Source organism: Grampus griseus (genome assembly GCF_964374135.1).
Source record: "Grampus griseus genome assembly, contig: HAP1_SCAFFOLD_246, whole genome shotgun sequence".
Classification (NCBI taxonomy): Eukaryota; Metazoa; Chordata; class Mammalia; order Artiodactyla; family Delphinidae; genus Grampus; species Grampus griseus.
In genome coordinates this window covers 330771-341440 of record NW_028133207.1, presented here as the reverse complement: position 1 = coordinate 341440, position 10670 = coordinate 330771, and positions in this window count along the sequence as shown.

The window sequence follows — 10670 nt, the reverse complement described above, 5'->3', positions numbered from 1 at the left end:
ATCATCATTGTGAATCCTTTACATGATACATGAAATCAATAACTCTTCCCAAACCATACAAACTATGGCTCAGTAATGTTACTGAAGCTACAAATACACAGATTATGAAGATTTAAATGTTGACTCCTCTGTAATCCCCACATCAGAGCTAAAACCAGGAGAATAATGACTAACAGAAGTCAACAACCCAGCAGTATAGAGACAGTCATTGAATATTAGTTTCATCTGAAATTGTTTTACACTCCTGAGCTGTTCCTTCTCAGGCCTAAAAAGAGCTGCTATCCCAGGACGCCTAAATTAAAGAATCCTAATACCAACAGGAGCAGGCCGATGTTGTGGGCAATGATCAGTAGAGGTCGTTTTCCTGAGTTCAAAGAAAGGACAGAGGGATATGGCTCAGATATGGGGTGAATCGGGAGCCCATGGGGATACACTGTCCAAGCTCCAGGATAGGAATGGGGTCTCTGGGATCCCAGGCCACCCACCACGCTCTCCCGAGCAGCAACTTGGCAACATTCCCTGTCAGTGATGAGGCAGCCCTAGCACTTGTCATGCCCCAATGCTGTGCCCTATGTGGGTCCCATGCTCTTGGGACCACGTGCACACTCTGCAGGTCCATGCTGCAGGGTCCTTTGTGCCTCAGGAGTAGAGACCACACAGCAAGCAGTTCCCTCCCCAACCAGCAGGAGGAGGGAAGGAGAGCAGGGGCACCAGGGGAATCTCACTCAGACAACAACACCCCAGGGGTGCCAGTGGGGCCAGTGATGATGCAGATGAGGCCCAGGCCAAGAGATGGAACCAGAGGACCCAAAAGGCAGCTGGTCAGGTCCTGGCTCATCTGCACCCCGGACACCTTTGTCCCTCATACACCCCCTTCCTCATACACCCTCTCCTTAAATGCAGATTCTTCAGAGGCAAACAGGCAGAGCTTCAGACTGAAAGTCAGCTCTTCCAAAGTGACCTGTCAGCAAACACTGCAGGGTTCCACTCCAGTGGGTGCCCTGGAGTCAGCAACTCAGGGACTGAAATGGATATCGGTGCCAGGGGCAGTGGGAGGGAATGGGGAGTGAGACTTACATGGTTGTGGAATTTTGGTTTTGCAAGATGAAAAGTTCTAGGGATGGTGGTGATGGCTCCACGAGAGAGTGAATAGATCTGATGCCTCAGAAATGTGCACTTAAAATGGTGACGATGGTAAAGGGAATGTGACGTGTGTTTTATTTCACTTAAAATAAATTCTTAAAATAATGTCTTGTTAATTGAGATTCCATTTCGACTCCTCTTCATCACAAATGTCAGAGGCCCAGACACAGTCCCCTACCTTAGAGGCCATCATGGTACCCTCACATGGCACAAGGGAGACCATTCTTAGGGGGGGGCTAGTCTGTGCTCACCTGACCTCTGTCCAGGCGGACCGAGGCAGTGGTGACCCCCACAGATTAGACATATGATAGTCTATGATATTAATATGATACCACCAAGCATTGTCACTCACCAGAACACAGAGCAGCAACCCACTCAAACATGCCTGACCTCATATGAATGTGACAAGATTAAGAGAAGAAAAGGAACCACAGGTTAATCAGGGCAACACCCTTAATGCAGAGGTTGGAAATCTCAAAGGGGAAAATACACACTGCAGTCAAAGAGCACATATGCGGTCTCCCCGTACATGTGATCCTGACCCATGCAGATGTGGTGAGACCCACACAGACCCGCACCCTATACCTGGGGTCACGTATCCACACTCACCAGGGTGACCCATCTCCCCAGACCCTGCACCTAAAGTCACACATTCTATCTCAACTGGTGACCCCTCCTACCCAGACCCTGCATCTAAAGTCACACATGCTCTCTCAAAAAGTGACCCCTCCTACCCAGACCCCTCCACCTAAGTCACATGTCCACAGTCTCAGAGTGAATTGCCCTCCCAAGACTCCCCCACCTGGGGTCACAGGTTCACAGTCTCCAGGGTGACTCCACCTCCCCAGACTCTGCACCTGGGGGTCACACCTCCCCTTAATCAGGACACCATGGCTCTGCTGGTGGCTCCCCTAATGTGGAAACAAGCTGGGTCCCTGGGATGGGAAAAAGTGGCAGGTGGGTCTCCTCTGCCCACACTTGTCCCAGAGAAGTCCTCCTCTTTTCCCTTTGGTTCTCTTGATTTTACCTGTTTTTAAAGCTTTCATGCTAGAGTTGAACACACTTCCTTGGTTCTCGCAGGCTCAGTCCTTTCTTGTCTCACATACTTGTTGAGAAACTCACAGGACAGCAGGGCTGAAAGCCGAGGGGCAGCTCTGGACACTGCTGAGTAGGGATGGGAGACTGGAAGGAGAGCTCAGCAACAGCCTCACCTGTTACCCATCAGCCTTTTACCTGATCTGCCCTGCAATCAATTCACCAACTAAACCTGCCTCCCTATGCACCATGCACGTGCTGGTGAATTGGAATAATCGGCAGGTAGCCCTCCTAAAGATTCTCCAAGAGCCCCAGGGAAGGTGAAACTTGCAGGGATATAGACTAAGGCCCCGACCATAGCACTGACCGTTGGGAGGACCTGGTAACCACACTCAGAAGAGAGGCTGTTACTTAGACAAGCCCACCTCAGCTCCAGACCCCAGACATCTAAGCACTGACCTTCAGATGCAGGCACAGAGCTTCCCAGTACTGAGGCCAGGCCGGGTCTCTACCCATGTTCCCATAGTCCTAGCGTGCACAGAACATGGTCAAGTCTAAATCTTCTTATTATAGACAATACATGGTCAGCTCTAAACATAATCAGTAGACAGGACAGGCAGAGGTCTAAATCTACCGTGTAGACAGAACTTGATCATGTTTAAACTAGCTTAGGGCTGATCTCACAGGAGGTACAGATCACACACATGGGTCTCTCATCTTTGGACACCCACATCAGGAAACTGAACAAAATCTTTGTCATTAAACATTTCAACAGGCAAAACAGAAATGTTACCAATTTGGGACACCAAGTTACCAATGGTCCCAAGTTGTGGTACTTACTTACAATGCAATATCACTCAGCAATGAAATCTATGTCATCAGGCCTGTAGCAGCATAATGAGTGGATTCAGGTACGATGATTCTAAGTGAAATAAGTCACACAGAAAAAGAAACATCATAAGATATCACTAATACACGGAATGTAAACTTGGCTACACAGGAACTGAATTACAAAACAGAACAGGGTCTCAAATTTACAAAACCAACTTATGCTTGCTTAAGGGGAAAGGTGAGGTGGGGTGCTGCCTAAAACCAGAGATTGAAATGAGCACAGATAAAGTTCCTTAAGCCAAATATGGAATAGACAAGAGCTACTCCTTGCTCAACGAAATGGACTCAACACCCCATATTAAACGCCTAAGAATGTACATGACTAGTAAGTATCTTAAAACCTATAGATTGCTATGTCTCCGAAAGAGAATCAAGTGTGTGTACAGGGGCATAAACGCAGCAGTGATAGGATTGGAGAGGTTCGGTGAGCAAATGCAGACCCTTTGAAGTCATATTGCATGGTACCCATTCCAGGGGTCTCAACTCTCAAGGTTTCAGGGATTCTTCCTTCAGCTAAAACATGCATGTGGAACCCAGAGTATGATCCACCGTGTGATTGGGAGACGTGTTCAAATATGTCTCAGTTTTCGTCCCCTGGTACTCGGGTGCAACATTCCAGACGCTTTACTAACCCTCTCCCAACTTGGAGAGTCAGTGCCTTTAACCTCCTGTTTGGCCCAGTTTGCAATTTCTGCGGAAGATGAACAGGAATAGGGAGAACCAAATAGAGACAAGTTGGAGGTGTCTGGACGGGCAAATTTAATTCTCATTTCCCAACAGGAAGAGGAATTAACCAAAGGCTCAGCGTGCCATACCGGAACCACACTAGGGCCTGAAGCAATCCTGCGGTGTTGCGGCCAGCTCACAAGACAGCGAGTAGAAGAAAGGAGCTCAGGGGCACTGTAATTCACAAACTTGCAGAGTTATAAATGACAGCTATCGTGCAAAAATATATTGAAGTAAGGCTGCCAAAAGGACTTGAAAGCGGGGCAGAATTGCAGGAAACCGATTTCAGGAAGTAGACTGGAATTGCATGTAAAGCATAGGAAAAGAGGCAGAACATCCACAATGATGCACTTGGCCAAAAAGGGCGTATGCCTTTTTTCCAGAATATATTCAGCAAAAATCGCATATGCCCTTTTTGGCCAACTAAGCAAGCTTGCAAAGGAAATCTGCACTACAATGAAGTCTCACCTCCCCACGCTCAAAAGGGCCATCTAAAAAAAAGTGTAAAATCCAGAAATGCAGGATAGGCCATGGAGAACTGGGAGCCTTGTTATGCTGATCGGCGGGATGTAAATTGCCAACATCCAGTCTGGAGAAGTGTATGGTGTTTCCTGAAACACCTAAGAAACAAAGCAACAGAGCCTAGGGAACTTCCACTTATGGTCCTATAGCATAGGGAAATTAAAATCAAAAAGACACAGCCACCCCAAATTTTGGGACTGCTCTGTTTACAAGCACCTCGTTTACGGTACAAGTTCAATTTCGCAGAAAGTGAAAAATGGATAAAGAAGTTGTGGTACTTACGTACAATGCAATATCACTCAGCAATGAAATCTATGTCATCATGCCAGTAGCATCATAATGAGAGGATTCAGGTACTATGATTCTAAGTGAAATAAGTCACACAGAAAAAGAAATATCATAAGATATCACTAATACATGGAATGTAACCTGGGCTACACAGGAAGTGAATTACAAAACAGAACAGTATCTCAAATGTAGAAAACCAACTTATGCTTGCTTAAGGGGAAAGGTGAGTTGGGGTGCTGCATAAAACCAGAGATTGAAATTAGCACAGATACCGTTCCATAAGCCAAATATGTAATAGAAAAGAGCTACACCTTGCTCAACGAAGTGGACACAACACCCCATATTAAACGACTAAGAATATACCTGACTAGTAAGAATCTTAAAACCTATGGATTTATATGTCTCCGAAAGAGAATAAAGCGTGTGTCCAGTGGCATAAACGCAGCAGTGATAGGATTGGTGAGGTTCGGTGAGCAAATGCACACCCTTTGAAGTCATATTGCATGGTACCCATTCCATGGGTCTCAACTCTCCAGCTTTAAGGGATTCTTCCTATAGCTAAAACATGCATGTGGAACCCAGAGTATGATCCACCATGTGATCGGGAAACGTGTTCAAATGTGTCTCAGTTTTCGTCCCCTGTACTCGGGTGCAACATTCCAGACGCTTTAGTAACACTCTCCCCACTTGGAGAGTCAGTGCCTTTAAACTCCTGTTTGGCCCAGTTTGCAATTTCTGGGGAAGATGAACAGGAATAGGGGAACCAATGACAGACTAGCTGGAGGTGTCTGGACGGGCAAATTTAACTCTCATTTCCCACCAGGAAGAGAAATTAACCAAAGGCTCAGTGTGCCGTGCCGGAACCACACTAGGGCCTGAAGGAATCCTGCGGTGTTGCGGCCAGCTCACAAGAAAGCGAGTTGAAGAAAGGAGCTCAGGGGCACTGTAATTCACAAACCTGCAGAGTTATAAATGACAGATATCATCCAAAAGTATATTGAAGTGAGGCTGTCAAGAGGACTTGAAAGTGGGGCAGAATTGCAGGAAACCGATTTCAGGAGGTAGACTGGAATTGCATGTAAAGCATAGGAAAAGAGGCAGAACGTCCACAATGATGCACTTGGCCAAAAGGGGCGTATGCGTTTTTTCCTGAATATATTCAGGAAAAAACGCATACGCACTTTTTGGCCAACCAAGCAACCCTGCAAAGGAAATCTGCACTACAATGAAGTCTCACTGCTCCCCAGTCAATAGGGCCATCTGAAAAAAGTGTAAAATCCAGAAAGGCAGGACAGACCATGGAGAACCGGGAGCCTTGTTATGCTGATGGGCGGGATGTAAATTGCCAACAGCCACTCTGGAGAAGTGTATGGTGTTTCCTGAAACATCTAAAAAACAAAGCAACAGAGCCTAGGGCACTTCCACTTATGGTCCTATAGCTTAGGGAAATTAAAATCAAAAAGACACAGCCACCCCAAAGTTTGGGACGGCTCTGTTTACAAGAACCTCGTTTACGGTACAAGTTCAATATCACAGAAAGCGAAAAATGGATAAAGAAGTTGTGGTACTTACGTACAATGCAATATCACTCAGCAATGAAATCTATGTCATCAGCCCCATAGCAGCATAATGAGTGGATTCAGGTACGATGATTCTAAGTGAAATAAGTCACACAGAAAAAGAAACATCATAAGATATCACTACTACACGAAATGTAAACTTGGCTACACAGGAACTGAATTACAAAACAGAACAGGGTCTCAAATGTAGAAAACCAACTTATGCTTGCTTAAGGGGAAAGGGGAGTTGGGGTGCTGCATAAAACCAGAGATTGAAATTAGCACAGATACCATTCCATAAGCCATATATGTAATAGACAACAGCTACTCCTTGCTCAACGAAGTGGACTCAACACCCCATATTAAACGCCTAAGAATATACCTGACTAGTAAGAATCTTACAACCTATGGATTTATATGTCTCCGAAAGAGAATCAAGCGTGTGTACAGCGACATAAACGCAGCAGTGATAGGATTAGTGAGGTTCGGTGAGCAAATGCAGACCCTTTGAAGTCATATTGCATGGTACCCATTCCATGGGTCTCAACTCTCCAGATTTAAGGGATTCTTCCTTCAGCTAAAACATGCATGTGGAACCCGGAGTATGATCCACAGTGTGATCGGGAAACGTGTTCAAATGTGTCTCAGTTTTCGTCCCCTGGTACTCGGGTGCAACATTCCAGACGCTTTAGTAACACTCTCCCCACTTGGAGAGTCAGTGCCTTTAACCTCCTGTTTGGCCCAGTTTGCAATTTCTGCGGAAAATGAACAGGAATCGGGAGAACCAATGAGAGACTAGCTGGGGGTGTCTGGACGGGCAAATTTAACTCTCATTTCCCACCAAGAAGAGGAATTAACCAAAGGCTCAGCATGCCATGCCGGAACCACACTAGAGCCTGAAGCAATCCTGCGGTGTTGCGGCCAGCTCACAAGAAAGCGAGTTGAAGAAAGGAGCTCAGGTGCACTGTAATTCACAAACCTGCAGAATTATAAATGACAGCTATCGTCCAAAAATATATTGAAGTAAGGCTGCCAAGAGGACTTGAAAGCGGGGCAGAATTGCAGGAATCCGATTTCAGGAGGTAGACTGGAATTGCATGTAAAGCATAGGAAAAGAGACAGAACTTGGAAAATAATGCACTTGGCAAAAAAGTGCATATGTGTTTTATCCAGAGCTCTCATAACCGAGGGGAGCAGATTCCCAGCAGGCTCCAACTGCCACCTGAGGGCTCACGTTGCCAAGGCAATGTGAGCAAGCCAGGCAGGAGTTACCTCACAGCAGAGGTCCCACCTCACAGAAGGGTGAGAAACCGAACCAACATCAGACTCTCACCAGAGGGCCCACATCACCAAGGGGATGGGAACCAGGCAGGAGTGTCTTCACACCAGTGGGGCCACATCATCGAAAGGTGAGGTACTCAGCACATGTGTCCTCAAACCAGAAGACCCACATCACCAAGGACCTCGGAGTGAGGCAGGCAGGAGTAGCCTCACAACACTGGGCCCATAGAATAAAAAATTGAGGAATCCAGCAGTTGGAACCTCCCAGCAGGCGGCCCAGAGCACCGAGGCTATGGGATCCAGGCCACAGTGAACTCACAGAAGAGGGTCCATGTCATGAAACTGAGCAACCCAGGCATTGGGACCTCAGAGCAGGAGGCCCACATCCCCATGGGGATGGAAATCTGATAGGAGTGTCCTCGCACCACTGAGAATGTATCAGAAAATTTTCGGAGACCAGCAGTTAGGGCCTGACGCCAGAGGACCCTCATCACCAAGGGAAGGAGGCTCCCAGCAGGCTCCAACTGCCACGAGAGGTCTGACGTCGCCAAGGCAATGTGTGCCAACCAGGCACGAATGACCTCACAGCAGAGGGCCCACCTCAGAGAAGTGTGACGAACCCAGTCAGGATCAGACTCGCACCAGAGGGCCCACATCACCAAATGGATTGGAACCAGGCAGGAGTGTCCTCACATGAGTAGGGCCACATCATCTAAAGGTGAGGAACCCAGAACATGTGGCTTCAAACCATAGGACATCCATCACCAAGGGGCTGGGAGTGAGGCAGGCAGGAGGAGCCTCACAACAGAGGGCCCAAAAATAAGAAAGGTGAGGAATCCAGCAATTGGAACCTCCCAGCAGGCGGCCCAGAGCACAGAGGCTAGGGGATCCAGGCCGGAGTGAACTAACACCAGACAGCCCACATCATGAAACTGTGAGCAACCCAGACATTGGGACCTCAGAGCAGAAGGCCCACATCCCCATGGTGATGGGAACATGACAGGAGTGTCCTGGCATCACTGGGCTCACATTAGAAAACGTGGGGTGCTCAGAAGTTAGGGCCTGACGCTAGAGGGCACTCATCACCGAGGGGAGGAGGCTCCCAGCAGGCTCCAGCTGCCACCAGAGGGCCAACGTCGCCAAGGCGATGTGTGCCAGCCCGGCAGGAGTGACCTCACAGCAGAGGGCCCACCTCACAGAAGGGTGAGGAACACAGTCAAGATCAGACTCTCACCAGAGGGCCCACATCACCAAGGGGATGGGAACCAGGCAGGAGTGTCCCCACACCAGTGGGACAACATCATCGAAAGGTGAGGATCCCAGCACATGTAGCCTCAAACCAGAGGAACCACATCACCAAGGGGTTCGGAATGAGGCTGGCAGGACCGGCCTCACAACACAGGGTCCATAGAATATAAAAGTTGAGGAATCCAGCAGTTGGAACCTCCCAGCAAGCAGCCTAGAGCACCGAGGCTATGGGATCCAGGCCGCAGTGAACTCACAGCAGAGGGCCCACATCATGAACCTGTGAGCAGCCCAGCCGTTGGGACCTCAGAACAGAATGCCCACATCCCCATTGGGATATGAACCTGGCAGGGGTGGCCTCGCACCACTTAGCACATATCAGAAAATGTTAGGAGCCCAGCAGTTAGGGCCTGACGCCAGGGGGCCCTCATAACTGAGGGGAGGAGACTCCCAGCAGGTTCCAACTGCCAACAGAGGGCCCACGTCTACAAGGTGGCATGCGCCAGCCAGGCAATAGTGACCTCACAGCAGAGGGCCTACCTCACAGAAGAGTGAGGAACCCAGTCAGGATAAGACTGTCACCAGAAGGCCCACATCACCAAGGGGATGGGAACCAGGCAGGAGTGTCCTCACACCAGTGGGGCCACATCATTGAAAGTTGCGGAACCCAGCACATGTGGCCTCAAACAAGAGGACCCACAGCACGAAGTGGTTGCGAGTGAGGCAGGCAGGAGGAGCATCACAACACAGGACCCATAGAATACAAAAGTTGAGGAATCGAGCAGTTGGAACCTCCCAGCAGGCGGCCCAGAGCACAGAGGCTATGGCATCCAGGCCAGAGTGAACTAACAGAAGAGAGCCCACATCATGAAACTGTGAACAACTCAGCCGTTGGGACCTCAGAGCAGAAGGCCCACATCCCAAAGGGGATGTGAACCTGGATGGAGTGTCCTCGCACCACTGGGCGCACATCACAAAATGTGGGGAGCCCAGCCGTTAGGGCCTGACGCCAGAGGGCCCTCATCACCGAGGGGAGGAGGCTCCCAGCAGGCTCCAAGTGCCACCAGAGGGCTCATGTCCACAAGGCGAGGTGAGCAAGCCAGGCAGGAGTGACCTCACAGCAGACGGCCCACCTCACAGAAGGGTGAGAAACCCAGCCAGGTTCAAACTCTCAACAGAGGGCCCACATCACCAAGGGGATGTGAACCAGGCAGGAGTCTCCTAAGACCATTGGTCCCACATCATCGAAAGGTGAGGAACCCAGCACATGTGGCCTCAAACCAGAGGACACACATCACAAAGGGGCTGGGAGTGAGGCAGGCAGGAGGAGCATCACAACAGAGGGCCTAAAAAATTAAAAAAGTGAGCAATCCAGCAGTTGGAACCTCCCAGCAGGCGGCCAAGAGCACAGAGGCTATGGGATCCAGGCCACAGTGAACTAACACCAGAGAGCCCACATCATGAAATTGTGATCAACCCAGCCGTTGGAACCTCAGAGCAGAAGGCCCACATCCCCATGGAGATGGGAACCTAAGAGGAGTGCCCGAGCATCACTGGGCTCACTAAGAAAAGTTGGGGAGCCCAGCAGTTAGGGCCTAACGTCAGAGGGCCCTCATCACAGAGGTGAGGAGGCTCCCAGCAGGGTCCAAGTGCCACCAGAGGGCTCATGTCCACAAGGCGAGGTGAGCAAGCCAGGCAAGAGTTACCTGATAGTAGAGGGCCCACCTCACAGATGGGTGAGGAACCCAGCCAGGATCAGACTCTCACCAGAGGGCCCACATCACAAAGGGGGTGGGAACCAGTCAGGACTGTCCTCCCACCAGTGGGGCCACATCATCGAAAGGTGAGGAACCCAGCACATGCGGCCTCATATCAGAGGACATACATCACAAAGGGGATGGGAGTGAGGCAGGTAGGAGTAGCCTAAAAACGGAGGGCCCAAAGAATAAAAAAGGTGAGGAATCCAGCATTTGGAACCTC